Source organism: Mastomys coucha, unplaced genomic scaffold (genome assembly GCF_008632895.1).
Source record: "Mastomys coucha isolate ucsf_1 unplaced genomic scaffold, UCSF_Mcou_1 pScaffold12, whole genome shotgun sequence".
Taxonomy (NCBI): Eukaryota; Metazoa; Chordata; class Mammalia; order Rodentia; family Muridae; genus Mastomys; species Mastomys coucha.
The window spans coordinates 96,184,622-96,194,505 of NW_022196894.1; positions in this window are offsets into that span (position 1 = coordinate 96,184,622).

Genomic DNA, 9,884 nt, shown 5'->3' on the forward strand with positions numbered 1-9,884 from the left:
TGTAGACCAGGCTGGCCTCCAACTCAGAAATCTGCCTGCCTCTGCCTCCCAAGCGCTGGGATTAAAGGTGTGTGCCACCACTGCCTGGCCTTTTCCCATTTCTTTACCTATGTTGATCACTTATTTCTATACTTGAGCAATGGTGAGGGTTTTTTAATTATATTGTTTTAAAACTCGTTGTGGTTGGCAAGGTGGTTCAGTGGTTAAAAGCACTCATATAGTGTGTATATATCTACACATGCAAACACTTACATGCATAAAAATAAATAAATCTTTTTTGAAAAGCTGATTACTGTTTATTTTAGAGGCCAGCAAAAACACAACCAGCTTTCTTTTTTCAACAAATATACTATTTCATTTTATTTTTTATATGGCAATTTTTTTTCTTTTTTTCTTAAAGATTTATTATATATATATATATATATATATATATATATATATATATACACTGCAGATGTTTACAGACACATCAGAAGAGAGCATTGGATCCCATCACAGATGGTTGTGAGCCACCATGATGTTGCTGGGATTTGAACTCAGGACCTCTGGAAGAGCAGTCAGTCCTCCCAACCACTGAGCCATCTCTCCAGCCCTCATTTTATTTTTTAAAAAGAGTTAAAGGCCAGATTGAACTTTCCTTGAGAAAAAGAGGCAGGTGGGAAGAGAGGGGAAAAAAGAGATGGAGGGGAGAGAGAAGGAGACAGAGAGAAAGAATAAAATCCTTATGTTGTAGCCCTTAAATACAACATAATAATTTTTATTTAAAAAAATAACAAAACAATTCATTCAAACAAAAATAAAAAATAAAAATTATCATGCAAAAAGCCAAAACAATTATATTTGGGAGGGAAAAAATAAATTTAAAAAATTTTAAAAAGAAATGATTATGAAGCAAAAGTAGGTCTTGTGCTTATAACTTAGTAAAATGAACTCCTCAGAATCAGGGCTTTGAGTTGAAGGTATCCTGACTCAGGAGCAGAATGCCTGTGCGTGTGTGTGCTGCCATCAGTCCATCTGTCCTTAGCGATGGCACCAGAAGTACCTGCTTACCTGTGACAAATGCTGGGCTCAAGTGAAAGGGATCTTAGCGAAAATAACCTTGAAGTGGCATTTCATCACACCTGTACTTTATGACTCTCACCTCATTTGTAACCTAGAGATTAAGCAAAATACAGCATTAGCCAAATGATCATTTTTAGCGTGCTGAAAGCAAAGTCAGTAAAAAATGTGACTCGGGGCTGGAGAGACGGCTCAGCAGTTATGAACACTGGCTGCTCTTCCAGAGGTCCTGAGTTCAATTCCCAGCAACCACATGGTGGCTCACAACCATCTGTAATGGGATCTGATGATCTGATGCCTTCTTCTGGCATGCAAGTATATATGCAAATAGAAAACTTATAATAAATAAATAAATAAATAAATAAATAAATAAATAAATAAACCTTAAGGAAAAATGTGGCTCAAGAAGCCAGGAATGCATTTCTTTAATCTCAGCACTCTCAGGAGGTAGAGGCTGGTGGGTTTAAAGTTTGAGTTGAATTTTAAAGTCTGTTGAGTTTCATAACAGCAAGGACAATGTAGAGAAACCTTGGTCTCAAAAAACAATGTGGCTCAAGTATAAGTCTATCCAGCAGAAAGCGGAATATCAAGATATGACTGTAAAATATGTACCAAAGCTTTGAAACATCTCACTGTATTGCAGAAGCTAGACATCTTCTGCCTCATCGTCTTCTGTGCTGGGATTACAGGTATAAGCCACGGTGCTTGGCTTTGTGGTTTTTATCTAAAACTTTATCCTTAAACTACTTTCCTTCATTTCCTGTACTTCCTGCTTTGTTTTTGTGCACACGGGTCTGGTGTGTGGGGCGTGTGCACATGGGTCAGGTGTGCACAGTTTTGCCTGTGTGTTTGCATGTGTGCACACAGTACTATGCAGGAGATGCTTCACACCAAGCCTTGATGGGGCAGTTTAAGGTGGATGGAACATTCTAGCATGGTTCTCATCTTTCTCCCCACTGCGTTTATCACCTGGAATACAATCAATATATGCACCTGTCTCTCTGGTGTGGAGTTATTGTGATGGACAACTCAACATGATTATTAACCAGTTTTTGAAAACTATTATCTAGGGGGGCTGGCTCTGGAGTTAAGAGCACTTGCGGCTCTTATGGAAGACTCAAGTTCAATTCTCAGCACCCACGTGGTGGTTCCAGGGATTAAATATTCTCTTCTGGTCTCTTCAAGCACCCAGGCATGCATTTGGTGCATAGACATACATACAAACAAAACCCACACACATATATAAAATAAAATAAACACGTTTTAAAACATTAACACTTAACAAACCAACAAAACTAAAGTCCATACCTATATTTGCTAAACATTTTAAATATGTACATGATGAAAGCATTAATTTGCCACATTTTTGGTACATTTGTAAAGATGGACATATCTTCTGTGGGAATAATCTTTGCCTGCAACTAGCCAGTATATGCGTACAGTTCTGAGAATGCACAACAGGGAGGTGCCTACGTGAGAAGCAGACCAGAGAATTCTAGCTGGGTAAATATTGACATGGTTGGTGCCTGCAGGAGTGAACACATCCTCCAGATGGGACACACCCCAGGTGTCCAGTACAGGTGGTTAGCTGCTCTAAGCCCTGTGTGGGATGCTTTGAGTCTACTACATTAAAAGCTGCCCAGTTACTCTTTGGAATCTGTGCTAAGTATAGGACACTTACTGCGAAGACTCATAGCAGTGCCAGCAATAAACACTTCCTAACTCTAAAATAGACATAGTAACTCTGGGCCACTTTTTCATTGTTCTTGACGCTCAGCTAGAACAAAAGTCACCCAAGAGCCACTGGCTCTGCTGCCTAGGGGACAGCTGGGGGCCTGACTAGAAAGAAACCTGCAGAGAGTCCAAAGCAATGAGAGTTGTTTTGTCTCAGGAGTTTGAGTATTTAATTTGTAAAAGCAAAAACAAACAAAAAGAAAACCCTGTGTGGTTTTGTTCTGTTCTGTTTTTAATTTTATTTTTTTATACAGAGGTTCAGGTTAGCCTTGTAGTTGTGGCAATCCTTCTGTCTCAGTCTCTCCAGTGCTGAGACTATAGGTGTGCACCACCATGCCTGCTTGTTTTTTGTTTTTGTTTTTGTTTGTTTTAGAGATTTATTTATTTTATGTATATGAGTACACACTGTAGCTGTACACATAGTCGTGAGCCTTCATCTGCTCCCTGCTCCAGCCCAAAGATTTATTTATTATAAATAAGTACACTGTAGCTGTCTTCAGATGCACCAGAAGAGGGCGTCAGAACTCATTACAGGTGGTTATGAGCTACTATGTGGTTGCTGGGATTTGAACTCATGACCTTCAGAAGAGCAGTCGGTGCTCTTACCCACTGAACCATCTCATCAGCTTCCCCCCCCCTTTTTTTTAAAAGCAAATTTATTTCAAAAGTGCTCCCCTCCCCTCCAGGACAGGATTTCTCTGTGTAGCCCTGGCTGTCCTGGAACTCACTCTGTAGACCCGGCTGGCCTCCAACTCAGAAATCCACCTGCCTCTGCTTTCCAGGTGCTGAGATTAAAGGTGTGCGCCACCACCGCCCGGCTAGCAAGTCTTTTTATATATGCAAAGCAGTGTGTATTTATGGGAAAGACACAAAGAGGTCTCATTCCCAACTCTACCTTGGCTTCCCACCCAGACCTGTTGTAACATTAGCAAGCATCTACTTAGGAGTGAAATTAATTTTGTGGTTAGGTAAAGGGTTTTTTAAAATTTTAATATACATTCCATTGACAATCTATATAAGATAAAAGTATGTAAGAAGGATGCCCACAGACCCAGCGAAGGTCCAGCACAGCTAGGACAGATCTGGTTAAAATCCAAGATTAACCCAGCAAACAAAACCTTCTGAAAGCAAACATTCCCCCATGCACCTCAACCCAGACTCCAGTCTGCCACCATCAGACACACACCTGAAAAAACCATCAATATCAAAGATGAAATCTGTTCTGAAACCTTAAGTTTGAGATGTACAAGCACATGTGTGTGTGTGAGCACACACACACACACACAGAGAGAGCGAGAGCGAGAGCGAGAGCGAGCGAGAGAGAGAGAGAGAGAGAGAGAGAGAGAGAGAGAGAGAGAGAGAGAGTAAAACATGTCTTCTTCCTCTCACCACCCGTGAAGATTTTAAAGTTTGCAAGCATACATTACAGGCTAGAAGCCAACACCCATAGCTCCGTCTTGTGATGTTCTCACATGTCTGCTTCTCTGTAGAAACAGAACCCAAGGCTACACTGTCTGTGCTAATTCAATATAGACAGCAACAACCCAAGACTTATGGGGCAAGAAACCTGAACTCCCCACATCCCTGCAAAACTCAGGTTCCTGAGAACTGGGCTGTCAGGAGCCTGGAACAAAGGTTCAACCCCTTGAATCCGACATGGAGAGAAAGAGACAGAACCAGCTGTCCTGTGACCCCTCTATCATGTGTTGAATGCTTCTGAAGAGAATGCTGAATTTATTTTTTTTTTAAAGACTGTATTTTCAGGAGTTGGAGAGATTGCTCAGTGGTGAAGGACAATTGCTCCACTCTTGCAGAGGATTATGGTTTGGTTCCTAGCATATGTACAGTGGCTCACAATTTGCAACTTCCATTCCAGGGAATCCAGTGCCTGCTTTTTACCTCCAGGAGCACCAAAATCAGGTATAGTACACAGATATACATACAGGCAAAATACCCATATAAATAAATAAATAAATAAATATTTTTAAAATTTTTTATTTTTGTTATTTTTAAATATGTGTATTCATGTGTTTCTATGCTGGGATATGTCCATATGAGTCAGGTACCTGGAGAGGCCAGAGGCTCTCCTAAAGCTGGAGTTACATGTGGGTTCTAAGCCACTCGATGTGTGCTTGGGTTCTCGGTAAGATCAGTGTGTACCGGTAAACACTGAGCTATCTCTTCAGTGCCTGATTTGCTTCCTTGCTATTGTATCTGAGCTCTAGTCATCCAATAGGTGTGTATATGTTTACATTATGTCTGTGGGACTGCATATGTGCCTCATGTAACCTGGAACTGCCCCAAACCTGATTACACTACATGACCACCATCTCAGTGAATTTCTGTACATTCTATTGATAAAAATGGACATGCTAGAAGATCTCCGTGAACTTGAGCCATGAGCAAATGAAATAAGATGCTCTAGAGTCTTAGGGTCACTCGCTTCTGGTCACGTATAGCCCTTCCAGAGAGACAATTACTGAGCATGTGCAGAGAGCCCCTCCCCTCCCAGCCTTCCAGACAGCATGTGAACCCCTTATAGGTTCAGAGAGAAGAAAGTGTCTGAGAAACACTGGCTGCTGCTGAGATAGCCTAAGGGTCTAAGAAGTGAAAAACTATTAGGCAGAAGGCTGTAATCAGCTCTTCTTGATCTTGACTGTGACCAAGAACAGAATAAGAGTGGGCACTGCCAATTACCTGGCACGAGGCTGCTTTGGGGCAGGAACACCGTGGGAGGATTGTACATTGAGAAATCCATTCCATCCGTTCCCTTCATAACAGAAGAAATCATGTCTGGGGTAGTTCGGCCATGTTTATGTTCTTGGCTTCAAATAATGGCCCTCAAATTACAGCTGAGGGCTCTAAAATGTGATTTGTCTTGAGATGAAGGCAGATGGCCGCCTCAGCCCTAAGTCAGTGCAGTAGTTATGCGCTACCCACCAAACGTTCTCACAGGAGCCTGCACTGCAGAGCAGTACGCCAAGCCTCGGAGTTGGAAGGTGACTTTGACAGATCAGTTCAAACTTTGACTCTACCTGAAGGCAGGTCTAGAGGAGGCAATGAACTGCACCCCAGTAGTGAACAGGGATGTGGTGCCGCCACTACCAGTACATACCAGTACAGCACAGGAGCCAGCAGTTTTGTTTTTGTTTTTGTGTTTAGTTTATCTGCATTTATTTTATGCTGAATTTATTCCAGTGCAATGAGTTTTTGTTTCTTCAGTGTCTTCTGGGATATCGTTTGCTTCTGTGCAACCTCCTCTTCTGGCTTTGGAACAATCAGTGAGGATCATGTGGCAGGGGGAGCTCATGTATGGTTAATCCGGCCATGAGCTCTGGAGGTTCATCGGCGCATCTTAGGTGCCTTGTTCACCTGGATGTGTTCAATGACTAGAGAATCTACATCTAAACCCTTAAGTTCAAGCATTACTCTCTGCATGTTTAAGCATGTGCAGCAAAAACTCAGCACTCTTTTTCAGCCACCGTCCCTGTGTCCAGCCCCACTGTTTGGCCTTGGGCGCACCTACCGAACTCCACCATTATACTGCCGGAATGGCACACGTGGCTTCTTTAAAGTGACATCCTTCAGATACTTGGTGGCTTTGAGGATATGCATACCCTTGATGGTCTGGTCAGTTAGCGGACCATCTTCACAGGTCACCTCTGGCCACTTACAGGAAGAGCTTGTTGTTCTTTTATTTTTTTAATGTGTACTTCTATTTGTGTGTATGTGAATGTGCATGTGTGCGTGTGTGTGTGTGTGTGTGCGTGTGTGTGTATGTATGTTGGGACATGGGGTGTGCATGTATATGTGTACATTTTGTGTGAAGACCAGAGTAGAACAATGGGTATTTTTCTCAGTTGTTTTCCATCTACTTGGTTTTTTTCCTTCTTTTTAAGATTTATTTATTTATTTATTGTATATGAGTTGTGAGCCTTTTGTATACACTGTTGTGAGCCTTCATCTGGTTGTTGGGAACTGAATTTTAGGACCTCTGCTCGCTCTGGTCAATCCCACTGGCTCTGCTCACTCTGGCCCAAAGATTTACTTATTACTATAATAGGTACACTGTAGCTGTCTTTAGACACGCCAGAAGAGGGCATCAGCTCTCATTACAGGTGGTTGTGAGCCACTATGTAGTTGCTGGGATCCAAACTCAGGACTTTTGGAAAAGCAGTCAGTGTTCTTACCCACTGAGCCATCTCGCCAGCCCCGTCTACTTATTATTAAAACACTGTCCTGGAGCTCATGGATTTGACACCGGACTTACAGGCATGCACCCTCATGCTCAGCTTTTTTACACGGGTTTTGGCATTTAAACTCAGGTCTTCATGCTTATGTGGCAAACATGTTATTGAGTGAGCTGATTCTCTGTCCCTTCGTTGAAATTTGTGTTGGTATCTATTAAATGAAAAAGAAAAAACACAGATTCTTTTTTTTTTCTTTTTTTAGGTATATATTATTCAGTGCCACATTCACAGGCTGGCTGTCCCTGGAAAGTTTTTGTCTTGTTCTGTTCTGACACAGTGTTGTTGTGTAGCCCAGGTGGGTCTCAAGCTTTCAGCGTTCCCCTCAGTCTCCTGAGTGTTGGGGTGACAGCAGTGAGCTTCTGCACTGGCTACTCTGGGACACTCTGCCTGGTGCCAGGGAGACTCACTCCGTGTTAGCTCTCTACATGTCACTTTTCTCCTGAAGGGCATCCAATAGCTTAACCTGTGTAGGGGCAGAAGACTTCTTGGAATTCAGGGTTTCAAGCAAAGTATTGATGATGAGCCCCATGGGTGGGATCTGTTGAGACAGGGCCATGTGTGGATAACCCTGCAGGATGTTAACCGGCTGTTTCTCCGTCCTGATGGCTGAAGCCTATATCTTCTGTCTGTGCTTCCCAGTTGTTTTACACAGTCAGTTTGGGTCCCACTCAACCTCAGCCACAGCAAAAATGCTCAGACTAGGGGACCTTCTGTAATCCTTTCCCCACTACTGGACAGCCAGCAATGTGAAGTAAATTTTCTAAGAATGGTTCTGAGAATAACTCTCCAATGTTTGTGCATCTTGAGGAAGAGAGAAACTTTTTAAAGCTCTAAGGTGTTTTAGTACTACTGTATCATGAACTAGTTTATTCTGACTAGAACAGGTTGTATAAGAAATAAGATGGGCTGGAAAGATGGCTCAGCAGTGAAGAGCACTGGCAGCCCTTGGAGAGGACCTGGGTTCAGTTCCCGGAACCCACATGGTAGCATATAACCATCTGTAGCACCACTTCTAGGGGGACTCAGTACCCATTTCTGGCCTCCATGGGCAATGTATGTACACAGTGTACAGACACACAAAGCTGGCAAAACACCTATACTTGTACTTACACATAAAACAAAACATCCTACTGGTACATACAATAAAAATAAATCTTAAAAAAAAAAAGAAGTTGGTGTGGTGACATACACCTTTAATCCCAGTACTTCGAAGGTAGAGGTAGGTGAATTTCTGAGTTCAAGGCCAGGTTAGTCTACAGAATGAGTTCCAGGGCAGATAGGGCTACACAGAGAAACCCTGCCTTGACAAACAAAAAACAAAACAAAATAAACAACAATAACAATAAAAAGAATGAAGTAAGACAAAGTATAAGATGATGAAGCACACAAATAGGGCCCATACAGAGTATGATCAACACGTACACACACTCACATACGCACATGCTCACTCATACAAACATGCACACACACGAAGGTACCCTTGGTGAGTAGTAGCTGGTTGTTCTGTTATTGACCATTAGTCTTTACTGGACTAGACAGGCTTAGGGGAATGTTGAGAAAGTAAGGAAATAATAACCATTCCCTTCCTCTATAGCTTATTGAAGGGCAGGAAAAAAAACCACATAAACAGAGCAGCTAGGAAGTACTTCCTGGGACTGCCAGTCTCAAATCCTGTGAAGAAAAGACAGACCATTGTCTGAGTGGGAAATGAGACTTTCTAGAAGATTCCTACAAAAGATATTTGAGCCATAATCTAAGAGGCACATAGACATTAACGGAAGGGAGAGGCAGGGGCCAGTGCTCAGTGGGTTCAAAGCTGGAGCAGCATGAGGCCACCAGTGGGAAGGAAGCGGGCAGGTCACTTGGGGTCCAGCATGTCACCAAACTCTGAACACCTCCAGAGACTTTTTTCACAGTCTCAGGGTCTGTGGGGATCTGGTGGCAGTTACATGACACTGAAGGCCCCACAGAGGGGGCTGGGCTTGGTTTTAGGTGCCATAGTGGAACACACATCTTTTCAAGTGCCATCGATAGCACAGTGATCCGTCTTTGGGGGAAGGATGATTAGCTTGATGGCCTTCTGGAGGTGAGAGCTAAAGATAGGAACTAGGGGTTGTGGAAGGATGGGAGCTAAGCTGTACATTGAGTGGACAATGGGCTGCTGTCTGCATGTGAGGACAGTGGGAAGGGTTAGGTCTACGTGGCAAGACTGTGACTTCACACGTTACATGTAGTCATCTTGATCATTGTTTAAGACACTGGGTGGAGATGGACTTGTGTTTAGTGCAACAAGAAACAGCACAACAGGCTTCCTGTGGCTGCAGCCAATACACTTGGCAGATCTATATCACCATGTTCTAACTATGGACTATTCTAGAAGACAGCTCATAGCCTGGCCAGCATCTCCATTTCATCATGGAAGAAAGAGAAGAGCTTATTGGGGGCTAAGCTCCAGGCTTCGCACAGGTGGACAACTGCCAGTGTTGGGAATAGGTGTGCATCCACCTGTGTGGAACAAGGACGCTCAGCAGGAAGCAGTTCTTGGGTCCCCAGTCCCCCTCTTCTTGGAGCCTCTCTGGAGTCACAGTTGGGTCTACTGTAGCAAAGAGTACCTGTTGTGTTTAGAAAAGGATAAGGAGAGAGGGGATATGTTTTGGTGGATGTGTGGTGAGATGTGGGGAAGGGGATGCCTCGGCAGGCCCATGCTGAGGTATCCCTTCCCCCTGAGGGTAGAGTATAGAATAGAATTTATTCAAGGCATGAGGAGGGGAGTCAAGAGGCAGTAGAGGCAGAGAAAGGCAGAGAGAGAGAAATGGAGTGGAGAGGGGAGGGGAGGGGAGA